Below are 14403 nucleotides of genomic sequence, written 5' to 3' on the forward strand. Positions count from 1 at the left end.
TACAATTACAGACCACACAAGTCATTAGGGTGAAAACACCAACGTCAATCAAGTATTGGGCCTCTTGTGGCATTCCTCAATTTAAATATCTCCATAAAAAGTACATGCACACCAGCTGCATTTACTGACAGACTTTGGTATCTCCATCATGGGATTTCTCAACCTCGGCACCATGGACCCATGGGAAGGAAAATTATTTGTTGGTGGGTGCTGTCCTATGGATGATAGGATGTGTTAGCAGTATCCCTGGCTTTTACCCATTAGGTACAAGTTTCAAGGAACAACAAAAATGTCTCCAGAAATTGACAAATGTACCCTGGGGGTAGGGAGGGAATGGGGCAAAATCGCCCCTGATTGAGAACCATTACAGTTCTGTCATGTAGAATTTCGTCCACTACCTCAAGGTGGCTTCACTTCAGCCAATGGTTGCCTTTTCAGCGCTCAATCTCTCTATCTCTCTCCCTCTCTTTCTCTGTGTATCTGTCTGTCTCTCACACACACACACACACACACACACACACCCCACCACCCATTTGGCATCATTTTTCAAATGGTTTCTGTGTGAACAGAGATGACTACAGCTAAACTTTGGGACTCCTCCTTCAGCCCATTTTCACATGGATGGGCAGTTTACCAAATACAGTCTGGGTCTAAGTTGTCTGCCTCTCTTGAGTCCCTGGGCAAAGCTTGGCCATTCTCTGGAGGAATTTCTTCAAGCCACAACCACGGAATAGCACATGCCCAAAATCATGCTCTGAGGTGACCTCTGTAATAAACGTCCATTGCATTGTCCTGATGGTTGGGTCTCTCCCCCAAGGAGGAGTGAAAGGTCTTTTTCTCTGTCAGTGAGGCTGATGGGCTGACGGCAAACATTCAGCTTTAAGGAAAGCATGAAATCCACGCTTCCTCTCATCTTCCTTCCAAAATGAATCCCACTTCTCAGAGATGAGGATTTAGGAACAGCTTTATATTTAGGAAAATGGCGCAAGACATTTTAACACTGCATCCAACGCACTGATGTTTACTGCCTCTGGTGGTATTTTTGATCTACGTTTGAGAATATAAATATTTTCATCAGAATAACATTAATGCTAATTTCTGCAAGGCTGATTTCAGGCAGCTTTCATTAGGTTGATTAAAGTCCTTGATCACTTGTCTATAGAGAACAGTTTCTGTCTGTATTTTATTGAAATTTTCATAGAAACATTGCTTTCGTTATCAATTTTAAAATAGGAACTCAACTCACCAGCAAAGTTTAGTTTTGAATCCACATGAAAATTACTACCCACTCTAGTTGCTATTGGGAATAGCTATTGGGAGTTGTTAAAGAGAAAACCATAAACCCAAAATAGCACCACTTAAGTTATGGCCCTAAATCATTAACCAAGACTTAATACCTTAACCTAACTGCAGTTTCAACCCCTCAAGAATGTAATCTTTAACTAGTCACCATGAAATTTCCTGGCCAATACTAGGGAATTTACTAATACACCTCTTCCACCACCCTTAAGAGGGCCACCTTGCTGAAACAATGTGTTCCTTGCTGATAAATTCCTTTTTTTTTTTAAATGCCATCTCTCTGCTTTTAAAAACCTTTCTCTTGTTCAGCTCAGCGGGAGCTTCCCTCTACTTGCTAGATGGGATGTTGCCTGATACATGAATTGTTTAATAAAGCCAAACTTACTCCATTGAATGTTGTGTTTTAACAGTATCTTCCCCATTATTTGACTGAACCCAGTTTCGATTGGCACAATTTTATAGATTTAAATTTCACCAAGAACATTTCAGTTTTCCATCAATTTTTTAAATTTACAATTCCATAATAGATTGTACTCTTTGGAGGTTATGTTGCCAAAGAAAAAGCCATAGTATGCCCTGGAATTGCTGTTATTTTTTTTTTCCAGAATGCCTTTATCTTTTAGGAGGATTAGTTTCTAAGTTTGGCCTCAGTAAGATTTATGGCAGTGAACATGTGTGATTTCATACAGCACAGCAATAGGTTTTTTGGTTGTTGCCGGTTTTGGTTTGGTTTGGTTTTTTGCTAACCTATGCTTTTGTAATACCACTTTTTAAATTTGTTCCTGACCGTAGTCTCAGCTTACAGTTGTAGAATACTGAAATCATGAGAGCTCTCTACTTAAACAACAACAACAACAAATCTATTGTGGTACACATTTGATTAACTAATGCGTTAAAGGAAAATATTTCACATAATTGTTATTAAGCTTTATTGAATTATATTTTAAAAAAATAAATTACAAAAAAATGCCTTCACAACTATTTATATTAGCAATTGGCCTACAAACACCCATATGATTAATGTGTTTAAAAAAAAAAAAAAAAAACACTCCCTCTTCACAAATACCAAGATACCAAGGTCCAAACACACTGACAATTAGCAAACATACAGACGTCTCGATATAATGACCAGAGTCCAGAACTCAGAAAAACTGACTCTGATCAACCTCTTGAAGGTTCCCCAGTGGCTCTGCATTACCAGTTCCCTGTCTATGAAATAATGCTACCATATTTCTACCTACTCTCCCCATCCCCGCAATCGTGGGTTGTTGAAAAGAATGAGTTATTACTGCATAAAGTGCCTGGATCATGGAAGGCTTTTAGTATGCTGGCTCCCTCCTCCCCATCCCATGGGATGTTACAGAACCTAAGACTAAGAAGATGTCGTCACTGGGTCCTTTACAGGATATCTGGACACTGCCTCATCTTACAGATAACAGGAATCCTAATTGTTTGTCTCAATACTCTAACACTACACCCATCAAAAAGCCTGTCTCTTCCTGGGATATAGCTGATCCCAGTCCCCCATCTACCCTCACTCAGCGATTTTCCCCAGGGCCTGGGGATCCAAACGCTTAGTAACAACATACCAAGAGGAACTCTATTTCTAGGTGTCAGGATCATCCAGGACATAAAAAATTCTGCGGTACACCAAGGCCCCCAGGATTCCCACATCTTTTGGAGGTTTTGGTGACCAATACCTACAAATAATACTCTGAAACACTAAACTCCTACTTGGTCCATCTTGCCCATAGGGCCAGCTCACACGTTAAACACATTCTGGGTATATCTACAGGGACAGACCTCGGACATTGCAAACCCAGAGTTGGCAAACACTTGGTGAATTATGCCACTCATGCTCCCTCACCCACAGCAGACATCAACAATCAATCACAGCACCATTTCCCACAGCATTTTTCAGCCAACCATTCCAGGCAGCCGTTACAGATCAGTTCCATTGGCATGCACGAAAAAACCTAATTGCCACGTTCTAGCCCAACCTATAAATGAGGAAAATGAGAGCTAAGGAGGCAGTGCTACTTTCCAGAGGTCACACTAGGATCCAGTAGAACCGGATCTTAAGGTCTGGTTTTTGTTCTGTGTATAGTCTTTGCTAGAGGACTGTGAAAAGACGCTTCTTGTTGAAAAGGTTTAAGTTAGGTCATTAGTTAGGTTATAGCCAGACAGTGAATAATGGCAGCTTCTAATTAGTGAGAATTGTGTAGAAAGGAAAGAAAGGTTTTTGCTGCTGGGATTTGATAATAGAATTTCCAGTAAATAATAACAATCCCCTCAGGGACAAGAAAAAAAAAGTTAGGCCCAAATTTGGTAACAAAACTGTTGGAAGGTATGCATACAGCTGAGTCTGTTGCCAGCAGCTAATGACCCGTGTCCTTGAAATAGAATCAGGTCAGAGGAGGTTGTAAACACTCACGCTTTCCTGTCTCCTCGCAGGAATTCGCTCAAATGTGCAATCAATCCCTGTAATAGTTCCACTGGACTTAAGGGAAAAAGAAAAAAAAAATGTTTTCCTCATGAAAAGTAATGCTAGTCACTCTCCAGTTGGCCTGACTTAGGGATGGCTTTAAGAAGAGCCTGGGAGGGGCGCCTGGGTGGCTCAGTCAGTTATGCTTCAGACTTGGGCTCAGGTCATGATCTCTGCTGTCAGCACAGAGACCGCTTCAGATCCTCTGTCCCCTTGTCTCTCAGCCCCTCCCCTGCTCGCACACACACTCTCTCTCTCTCTCTCTCAAAAATAAACTTAAAACAAGAAGAGCCTGGGAGATGGGAGAAAGACCCTGTTCCCAGGATCCTGAAATGCTCCCTCCATCCCGGACTGTTGCCTAGAATTTTGTCATAGTGCCTTGTCTCTCTAGCTCAGTGAGTCTCAGCCAAGAGGCTGCGCCCTAAGGGCATATCCGAAACACCTGCCGCCTTCAAATTCCACACGTAAAACCTACCCTCATCCAGCTGCCACTCCAACCTCACCAAAGCCTACTCTCTCCGGTGAGAGCCATAGGGAGCCTTCCGTGAAGGGAGTGCACCATAACCCACAGTGGTGTCGGGGGGAAAAACATTGGGAATCCTGTTTAGCCTAAGACCCTGATCCTATGGAAATTATGACTATAGCTCTAGGAGGAGTTATGCCTTGGAGTTTCTCCAAATGACCGGGAGGAGTGCCTTACACTTTTTCTTTTTTAAGTGTATTTGAAAGAGAGAAAGGGAGAGAACATGCACACATGGGAGGGGTAGAGAGAGAAGTAGAGAGAGAGAATCGCAAGCAGGCTCCACCCTGTCAGCGTGGAACCCAACACGGGGCTCGAATTCACAAACCACGAGACCATGACCTGAGCCAGAATCAAGAGTCGGATGCTTACCCAACTGAGCCACCCAGGCGTCCCATCTTATGCTTATTCTTGCATTCAACAATAGGTGCTCAGGCCTGCAATATGCCAGATACAGGCTTCAGAACCGTGGTCCTGAGGAGAGTAAGCCCCAGACGCTGTTCTCAGAGACTTCGTGGCTTGCAGAGGGTGATAAGGATGTGACGAATACAGAATAAGCAGCCTTAGATGGTGGTTAAGAAACCGGACCGCCTGTGTTTAAAACCACAGCTCTGCCACTTACTTGGTGACCTAAACCTCTCTGTGCCTCACTGTTCCCATCTCTAACCTCATGAGAGTTGTTCCATGTGAGTTAAATCAGTGTTTTTTTTCAGAAAACCCCTAGAACAGTGCCTATCTTAGAATAAGCAACATCCCTCTGAATTAGAAATAAATGCTGTAAACAGGTGTCTGCGTGCCATCAGAGCCCAGAGGAGGGCCTGATCGACTCCATCTAGGAATTCAGGGAAAGCTACAGAGAAAAGATGGCCCCTCAGCTGGGGGTGTAAGGTGATAAGTCTAACAACTTGTATCATGTGATAGATGAAAACAATGTGGCCTTTGGGGAAATCGTGTTCAGTGTGGCGAGAAGGTCAGGTCTTCCAGGTAGTAGAGAGATAGATGTTGGAAAGGTGGACTCTATCCGATTGCAGAGAGCCTTGCCGAACCCGCCAAGGAGGCTGGATCCTCTCTCATGCCACCAAAGGTTCTTCACCACCATGTGACATGGTCAGACCGCGGTCTAAGAAAGCCCGGCACATCCTGAAAAGAAATGATATCTTGGATTTGCTTCAAAATGACTCTGGAGAGATCTCCCTCAAAAATAAAAAAAGTTTTTAAAAAGTATTAAAAAAATGACCCTGGGTGGGGTTGGGGGTATAGAAGAAACTACATTGGCTATTGTTAAGGCTGGGTGATGGGTACATGGAGGGTTGATTATATTCTGTTTTCATATGATTGAAGTTTTCTCTATCAACAATTATCTTGAGAGGGTGGCTGGGAGAAAGCTCTTAGGCACAATCATTCCCTGCTGTTACCAGTCATTTGTGCCTCAGTGTGAAGGGTGGAAAGTTTTGGTGGGGATGAAAAGCCAGCAGGGGGCACCTGAGGTGGGAGGGAACCATAAAAGTAAAGTGGAGAAGGGGGAAGGCAATCAACCAGGAGGTTGGGGCCGCCTCCTTCCCTTCCACATGCTTCCCCGGGCCTCCTGGATACTTGTGCTGGACACAGATTTTGGCAATCTGCTCTCTCAAAGCCAGGCTACTTCTAGAACACCCTGTAATTTTTTTTTAATGTTTATTTTTGAGAGAGACAGACAGAGTGTGAGCGAGGCAGGGGCAGAGAAAAAGGGAGACACAGAATCCGAAGCAGGCTCCAGGCTCCAAGCTGTCAGCACAGAGCCCACCGTGGGGCTCAAACTCATGAGTCCTGAGATCATGACCTGAGCTGAAAGTGGAACACTTAACTGAATAAGCCGCCCAGGCGGCCCAGCAAGCGCCTGGTTTTGATGCTAATATTTTTCCTGGGGCCACTGCTGGCCGACTTTTCCCCACCATGGGAGGGCCATGTGACTCCAGGACTGCCCTGAGCCCATTTTAGCGTCCAGGATGAGTTTTTTCTGAAGTGAGCTGTTGTGTCTGAGATCTTGGATCTTAGATGGGTCAGGTCTTGTGTCCTGGAGTTCACTCCAGGACCTTGGGGCTCAGATAGGCATAGAATTAGAGTATCAGGGCCCCAGACCGCCTGGACTCCTGGAAGCACCCCAGAGAGACCTCCAGGAGGCTCCGAGGGAAGTTCAGCCGCTGCGAGCTCCAGGAGCCACTGATGATAGGACAGGTGTTGCCTGTTTCACAGCAAAAAGATAAATGGAAGCCGGTGGGCGTGAGCCAGAGCAGGAGAGAGCACACACGGGGGAGGAAGCGTCGGGGAAAATCCTCTTAGGAAAAACTGGCTTTTAGAGAGGAGCGGGCCAAGTTTTAGGGTGTTTCTTGAAAGCCACACTAGTTCCGAAGATTCTGAACATTTCTAACAGGGAGCTGCGGGGGGGGGGGGGGGTGCCTTCTTGTGTCGCCTTCATATTCAGGGAACTGGGTCTTGAAAGAGCATCATCTTACCTCCTCAGACCTTTGCCTGACCTTCTCTCCTTTTCCCTTTCTACGTTTTCTCCTTTGGCTTGTTGGAGTAGGGGGCAGAGGGAATTACAAACCTTCCTGTCTGCTGCTTTGACGTCTGACATAGTGTAGCAGGAACTAACCTAATGACAAGAGACAAGGATTCTTTCTGGGAAGCAGCACTGGGGGGGGGGGCGGGGGCCGGAAAGCCAGAGGGAAAATGTGGGATAAAAGCCTGCTAGGAGGGTAGCAGTCACAGCCTCCTGCAGCCTCTGAGCGAGCGTTGCCAGATATCCAGGCTGTGGGGAGAGGGGTACTTCATCCACATGACCCCAGAAGAGCAGCTGGGGCTCCAGCCAACACCACCACTGCTCCCCAGGCATCCTTCCCGGCCAGTGGCCGCTAGGGCAGCAGGGACGCTCTGAAAATCTCTCCTTCAGGGCGACTGCCAAAAAGAAGGGTAAGGTGGGTGAGAGGTAGAGGGAATAGGGAGAGAGCCTAGGCGGACAACCACCTCGCACATTCTAAAATGCAACCAGGGGAAGCCTGGGTGGCTCAGCTGGTTAAGCATCTGACTTTGGCTCAGGTCATGGTCTCACGGTCCATGAGTTTGAGCCCCACGTTGGGATCTGTGCTAACAGTTAGCTCAGAGCCTGGAGCCTCCTTCAGACTCTGTGTCTCCCTCTCTCTGCCCCTCTCTCGCTCTCAAAAATGTTAAATTTTTAGAAAGTCAAAAACAAAATGCAATCAGGAAGCCTACTGCTGCGGCCTAGAGCCAAAATGGTAGATTACAAAGACAACCCCCTCCGAAAGGGTCCTCAAGGCGGGCTCCCCGTGTCCTACCAGGGACCTAGAAGTAACCGAAAAGAAAAGCCTCTCCCCCAGGAGCCCCCAGGTGCCAGCTGCAGCCAGTAGTGACACCAGAAAGGGCTGAGGGTGAGCTGTCTTAAGGCAAACCGGGTGGTTTGGGGGTTCTCCACGGCTCTCACTTAAAAGCTATCAGACCTTCTACCCCCAGCCCCGCAGGGGATTTGAAAACGTGTGCAAGTGGTTTGGGAGCACCAACTGGCATTCAATAGGCAAGACCAGGTAATGTTAAATGTCCTGCAAAGTGAGGGAAAGTCCTGGGCAGGAAAAAAAAATCATCCCCTTCAAAATGCCACAAGCTCGCTTGCGCGCGCTCTCTCTCTCTCTCTCTCTCTCTCTCTCTGAAAAACACTGATAAGACCTCGTCTTTGTCGGAGCTCCACCAGGTCCTCAAATGTGAGGATTCCTGGAATCCTAGGCCCCCACAGAACCCCGTTAGGGAAACCCTACCCCCAAGGTTGAACGTTGTCAGTTCCAGAGATGGTTTGGTGAGGTCCTTGTAAATGCAAAGCAGGCCCTAACATCGCATGCTGTAGTTGGTTTTGAGAAGGTTGTCTGTGATCTAGAATAGGTGTTTGCTAATCTTGAGAATAAAATCACAGTGCTTGTGATGTTACAAAGAACACTTGACTGCCCAGGGGTGTGCCTGCGTACCTTCTCGGTGTAACCCAAGGATACAATTTGATCTCTGCTGATAAAGGCAACCTGGATTCCACCCCCCAGTACAGCTGCAGATCGGCAGCATAGGGGGACTCAAGGGCACCTTCCCGGAAAACCCCCAGGTGGGGCCAGCAAACTGAAAAGGTCCTTCAGGTGACTCTGATGTTCATTAGATGTGGGAACCACTAGGCTATAGAAGCATTCATTTGAAACTTAAGTGTCTTATTTCGGCAACAAATGTTCCCAATTGTGCCCCCACCCCCTCCACCTAGGTTGCAGGCAATGACCATGCAGAGAGGAGTAAGCTCTAAGGCAGAGAAGGTGGAAGAAACCAGACTCCTCCCTTCCCCGGATGCTCCCTCAGACCGCCTGGGCACGCATCCCAATCAGGAGAGCCTCAGGACCCCCGCAAGATCCCCCTAGTCTACCCTAGAGGGAAGGGCAACGCTCTCAGCTCCTGGCCAGACAGCAAAGCTCATACCAGGCTTCCAGTGATGCGGGTGATTTAGGAGCAAAGGGAGAGCAGTTGTTGGGGCAGAAGGAGAACACTGAGCACCTAGGCCAGCCGGTATCAGAAGGACCATCTCTATTAGGCTTCACAACTACCCCTTCAGGCAGGCGGTATTTTTTAAGTTTCTCTTTCTTTTATTTATTTTGAGAGAGCATGCAAGAGCAGGGGAGGGACAGAGAATTCCCAGCAGGCTCTGCACTGTCAGGGTGGAGCCCGACGTGGGGCTCCAACTCCTGAACCGTGAGATCATGACCTGAGCTGAAATCAAGAGCTGGACGCTTAGCCAACTGGGTCACCCGGGTGCCCCCGGCAAGTAGTATTAACAGATCTAGAAACAGCCCTTAGAGAAGTCGAATGACTTGCCCAAGGTCCTTCAGCTCCTTAAGAGAAACGAGCTTCAGAAGACACAGCCATGTTGTGAATTCTGGGCCATTGTCGGCATTGTCTAAAAGAACTTCCCCTGATGATGAAAATGTCCTTGATCAATAGCTACTAGCCTCTAGCCACTTGAAGCTATTGAGCACATGAAATGTGGATGGTACAATGAGGCAATCTCTTGTTTGACTGAAATTTAAGTGGCCAAACGTGGTTTGTGGCTAATCTATTGCCCAGTGGAGGATCGTACAGTCCTGTATAAAAACGCCATCAGAATGGAAGTATTCACCCAAGTAACCCAGAGGAAAAAACAAACACAGGAACATTGGTATAACTAGCAATTAATCCTATTGCTCCTTAATCTTAATGGAAATGGTGATTCTTTTTTTAAAAAACTTTTTTTAATGTTTATTTTTGAGAGAGCGTGAGTGGAGGAGGAGCAGAGGGAGAGGGAGACACGGAATCCAAAGCAGGCTCCAGGCTCCAAGCTATCAGCACAGAGCCTGATGTGGGGCTCGAACTCAGAAACTTGAGTTCATGAGCCGAGCCGAAATCAGACGCTCAACCGACTGACCCACCCAGGCGCCCCTGAAAATGGTGATTCTTAACAGCGAGTTCAGGAAATATTAATCCAAACTCAATTATTCATATGAAGGTCTGTCTTCTCCAAATGTTGGCAGTCAGCAGAAGTCCGGGATGGCAGCGGTGAGATGCCGTGCCGACTAAGGGCCTGAATGAGGACCGTAAAGGCCTATAGGGAACCCTTTCAACAGCTAATCTCTTCGCCACTTGACAGACTTTAGAGACCCCCCCCCCCCCCCCCGGCCTTGGCTTGTTTCTTAGAATCCTTCTTTTTCTAAATATTAAGAGGACATGGTCAAATGGTTACACTATGCAGGTTGACTCATAGCCACGAATGTAGAGATCATGGTGATCTAGCCATTATTTGGTGCTGGGCAAAGCAGTCTTTTAAGTTGGAAATCTAGAGAAGAAAGCCTCTGGCCAAGAAAAGATCATAGGGCATGTCACCTGGTTAACATAGTTAACACCTGTCCCTTGACCATTCATTGCCTGCTTCTATGAGAATCCCAGCCCAAGGAGGCTATTCGGTAGATTCCAGAAAAGGCGAAGGACTCCAAATTCAGGTGCCAATTGAACAAGATCTTCGCATACTCTTGTCAGTAAATAGGACCCACTATGCAAGTCGACTCCAAACCTCATTTGTCTTTTGAATTGCCTAAGATTGAGCCCTTTTGAATGTAATAAGCAAATCGACAACAGTGGAGGTGGAGAAAAGCCAAATCGCTGTAATCTGCAAAATCGGGGCCTCAGGCAAAACTGTGAGCCAGCGGGAAGGTGGGGAAGCAGGTAATGAAGCAACGAAGAGGGTTGAAAGAAACTCTGAAAGTTTTACTATTAGGACCCATACGGTGTAGAGCAATATAAATGGACCAAAGAATTAATAGCAGAGGGAGGAAGAAAAATAAAAAGCTGAACAAAAGAAGAATAAGGTCTTCTTTCCAGAACAACATGGGTCACAAAGCCAGTCTATGCTCTTCCTGGTGCCTTTGCACACACCGAGCTATCCTTAAAAGACCAAACCTGTCCTATACTTGATCGACATCTGTGCACCTTTCTGGGCACACAGTGGACCATTAAAACAACCAGTCTGAAGTTTCTTTGTGCTGTATGGTGACTTTTTTTCTAAGCTGGTGCATCCTCCTCTCCTGTGCATGTGAATCCTCTCTGTGATTTGTTATCCTGTTTAGTTTGAGTTGATATCTCAGTAGGTCTGCAATGAGGCCTGAGATCCACAGTTCTAAAAAGTTCCCAGAGAGGCCAATGTGCTGGTCCTTGGACTCCACTTTGAGTAACCAGCCTTTATTTTCTCTGTGGGTCACGAGCTAGCCAGCACAGTTGGTGGAAAATCCCACCAGGAAAGTCAAGGACATCCATTGGATCCCCATCGGTGGGGGTGCTCTATTCTGTGACTGCAAACTGAACCTACAGGTCCAGCTGGTCGTGTTGGGTCTGTGTTACACAGGACCAGAGGACATAGAACGGGAAGGGACCCAAATATCCCTCCCCCTGGAGGCCAGCGTTTTGTACCTGGGCTGCTCCAGGCAACCAGCCACATTCTTCCATAACCGTGACTCTGCTTTTTCCCTCCCCAGTGTCTTGTAAGCCCCACTCTCTGGGATGTCCATTTCAGAATTACTCTTAGAGTCACTCAGAAGCAGGATTGCAAACAGGTCTCCTCTCCCTGCCTGGCTGATCCGCAGGGTCTGCCTACAGAGCTAGCTTGAGAAGCATTCTGAAACCAGGCTTGGGCTCTGCTGGGAGAACGGCCCTGAGGGCTTTGTGACACCTACGGTGGGGGGGGGAAGGAAAAAAGTGGAAACATAGTCGGCACAGGGCACACTCGAAGCAGGTGCGAAGAATCTCGCAGGGAGGCCCGTCTTGCCTCCTTTCAGAACCCAGAATAGAGGGAGGCTGGCAGGCACAGCAGGGTAAGTGCACAGCACACCTCCACATGCCCAGCAAGAGCGTCCTCTGATGGAGGCACCAGTGCACTGTAGCCTGGCTCCGCCTAAGGAATCCGGCCAGGTCTCCTGACCCCAGAAAGGGGCCCTAAGATTGTGTTTGAGGGGGTCTTCCCCCCCCCCCCCGCCCCCACTAGGCTGGCTGCCTCATGAGCAAACAGGCACCCACAGAACTTAGTAGACTGAGCACTGCAGACTCGACATTTTGAGAACATTAACCATTTTTAAAGAATCGGATGGACCTGGGTTTTAGTTCCATCTCTTTCTACTTTAGAGACGTCCCTTTGCTTCAGTTTCTTTGTCCACAGAATGGAGTGTAACTAAGTGGCCTCAAATTCTCTCTGTACTCCTACATCTTAGAGATCTACAGTCCTAGAGGACCTTCCAACCAAAGCACTGTGCCCGTCCACAAAGGACAGCTGCAGTCGCTCCCCTTTGTGACAAACTGCATTTTTTGAAAGGCATTTTGGTCCTCGGTTAGTGAGTTACTGCCGTTCTAGATCTCCGGTTCTCCGAAAGTTTAGCCTATGAGAAAATTAGGTTTGTAAAGGGTTTGATCCTTTCTGCCTGATAAGGAGAGAAAGTTTGACAGTCCTAATTCATTTCTAAAAGCTTCGTTTCTGGAACTAAAACCTGTCTAAGGTCAAGCCAGTGAGCTTCAAAGGGTGATCCTTAACCACCTGTGTGAAAGCTACCTGCAAGAATTAGCAAGGTGGAGGGTAGAGTATTAAGAATCATCCCCCACCCTTCCGGGTGACTCTCAAGCACCCAGAAGTTTGAGGACCACTCCCCTAAGGTTTTCTCCCCCCTTGATGAGGGCTGGGGAGACACGCATCACACAAGGAGCTTTTGCAACGGATTTAATGAGTCGCATCTGGTGTTGGCCCCACCCACGCCTACTTTCACAGGTGTTGGTTTTCTGCAGTCAAAAAGAAGCCCCTAGTTAAATCTTCTTTTATGGCCACGGCTCTGGCTGTGGCTTATTTTCATTGGTTTCACATCATTCGTTTTAACAATGATTTTCTGTGTCCAGTTGAAGAAATGTACACACGTATACTGACCTACAGTGTGGTTCCATAAAACCTAGGCACAACTTGAATGTTCGTTACATGATAACTTCTCTCCCTTTAAAATGTATTGCCAACTGTGCCACGTGACCAACAGCTTGATGGCTGATATTTATGCATTACTTCAACTTCCTCATAGATTAAAAAAGTAGAAATGTACAGTATTAGCATTGCCCCAGACACTTCTTACAGTGTTTTAACTGGAGTCCCCAGATTTCTGTGCTATGAAATGTAAAAATGTTAGAGACAGACCGAGATGTCAAAGGAGGGTGGGGGGCAGAGGGCTTTTAAATAGCACGTGTTACAGTATTCCCTCTCTGACCAGACTAAAGGGCAATGAGCTAGACCATTTGCAAAAACTAGCCACCACTATTCCCCTGCTTGTATCCAAATCCCTTACCAATGACCATCAGGAGGCATTCGCCCCACTCTGGACTCTGACCTGGCATTGTGCCCTGATTTAACCAACAGAATGGCTAAAGGGGCATTAAATCAGTTCAGAACCTAATCCTCAAGAGGCCTGGCAAGACTCTGTTCATGGTCTTAGAATCCGCCTGGCCACTGTGTAAGTCCAGGCTAGAGGCATGCCAGCAGAGAACCACTGAGATCAGCCCCCTAGCTGGCCACAGGCGCTGATCAGCCCTTAAGTTCTTCACTGTTCAGTGCACCGTGGAGTAAAGCAGTATTCTTCTCGAGCTATAAAAATAGGAACCTTTCAGAATTCTGCATTTTGACAGCGGCAACGTCTCTCATTAAGTAACAGATGGGAGATTCGTACCTCCTGCTCCGAAGTCTGATGCACATTGCCTATAATTCTCTAAAGAACCCAAACCATTAAGTAATTACTTCCTGAAACTGTATTCACTGGAAGTCCATTTCTTTAACCTACTTGCAGAACAGCCCTGAAAGGCAGACTCCCCACATCACAGAAATGAGTCCCCTGTTGTTTATTCCCTTCTGCAGAGTTCTTGGCTACATCTACTCGGGGACCTAATCAGGGGCTGTGAGAAACAGTGAGGTATCCGAGTATGTTTGCATGCCACCTCCGGATTCTGACGGTCACCAACCTGCTACTCCTAATAAGTAAGCCCATATATACTTGGTGAAAATTCAAGGCTCCAGCTAGCAAGCAGACAGGTGACATGTGGGCCTCAAGATACAATGGGATATTATTCAGCCATAAAGAAACCGAGGAAATCCTACCATTCACAACAACATGCATGGATCTTGACGGCATTTTGTTAAATAAGTCAAATACTGTGTGATCTCTTACATGTGGAATCATAAAAACGTCCTGGAAAAAGACACCGGAATTGTGGCTGTGAGAGGTGGAGCATGGGGAGGGGGACTTGGAGGAATGTGGTCAAAAGGCCCAAACTTAGAAGTACTAGGGATATAACGTACTACATGACTATAGCTAACACTGCTGTATAATCTATGGGAAAGTTAGAGTAAATCCTAAGAGTTCTCATCACAAGGAAAATTTCCTTCCATATTTTCTATTGTATCTATAAAATATTAGCTGAATCTACTATGGTGATTTCGCAATATATGTAAGTCAAGCCATCATGGTGTATGCCTTAAACT

This window comes from Acinonyx jubatus, chromosome D4 (genome assembly GCF_027475565.1).
Source record: "Acinonyx jubatus isolate Ajub_Pintada_27869175 chromosome D4, VMU_Ajub_asm_v1.0, whole genome shotgun sequence".
NCBI lineage: Eukaryota > Metazoa > Chordata > Mammalia > Carnivora > Felidae > Acinonyx > Acinonyx jubatus.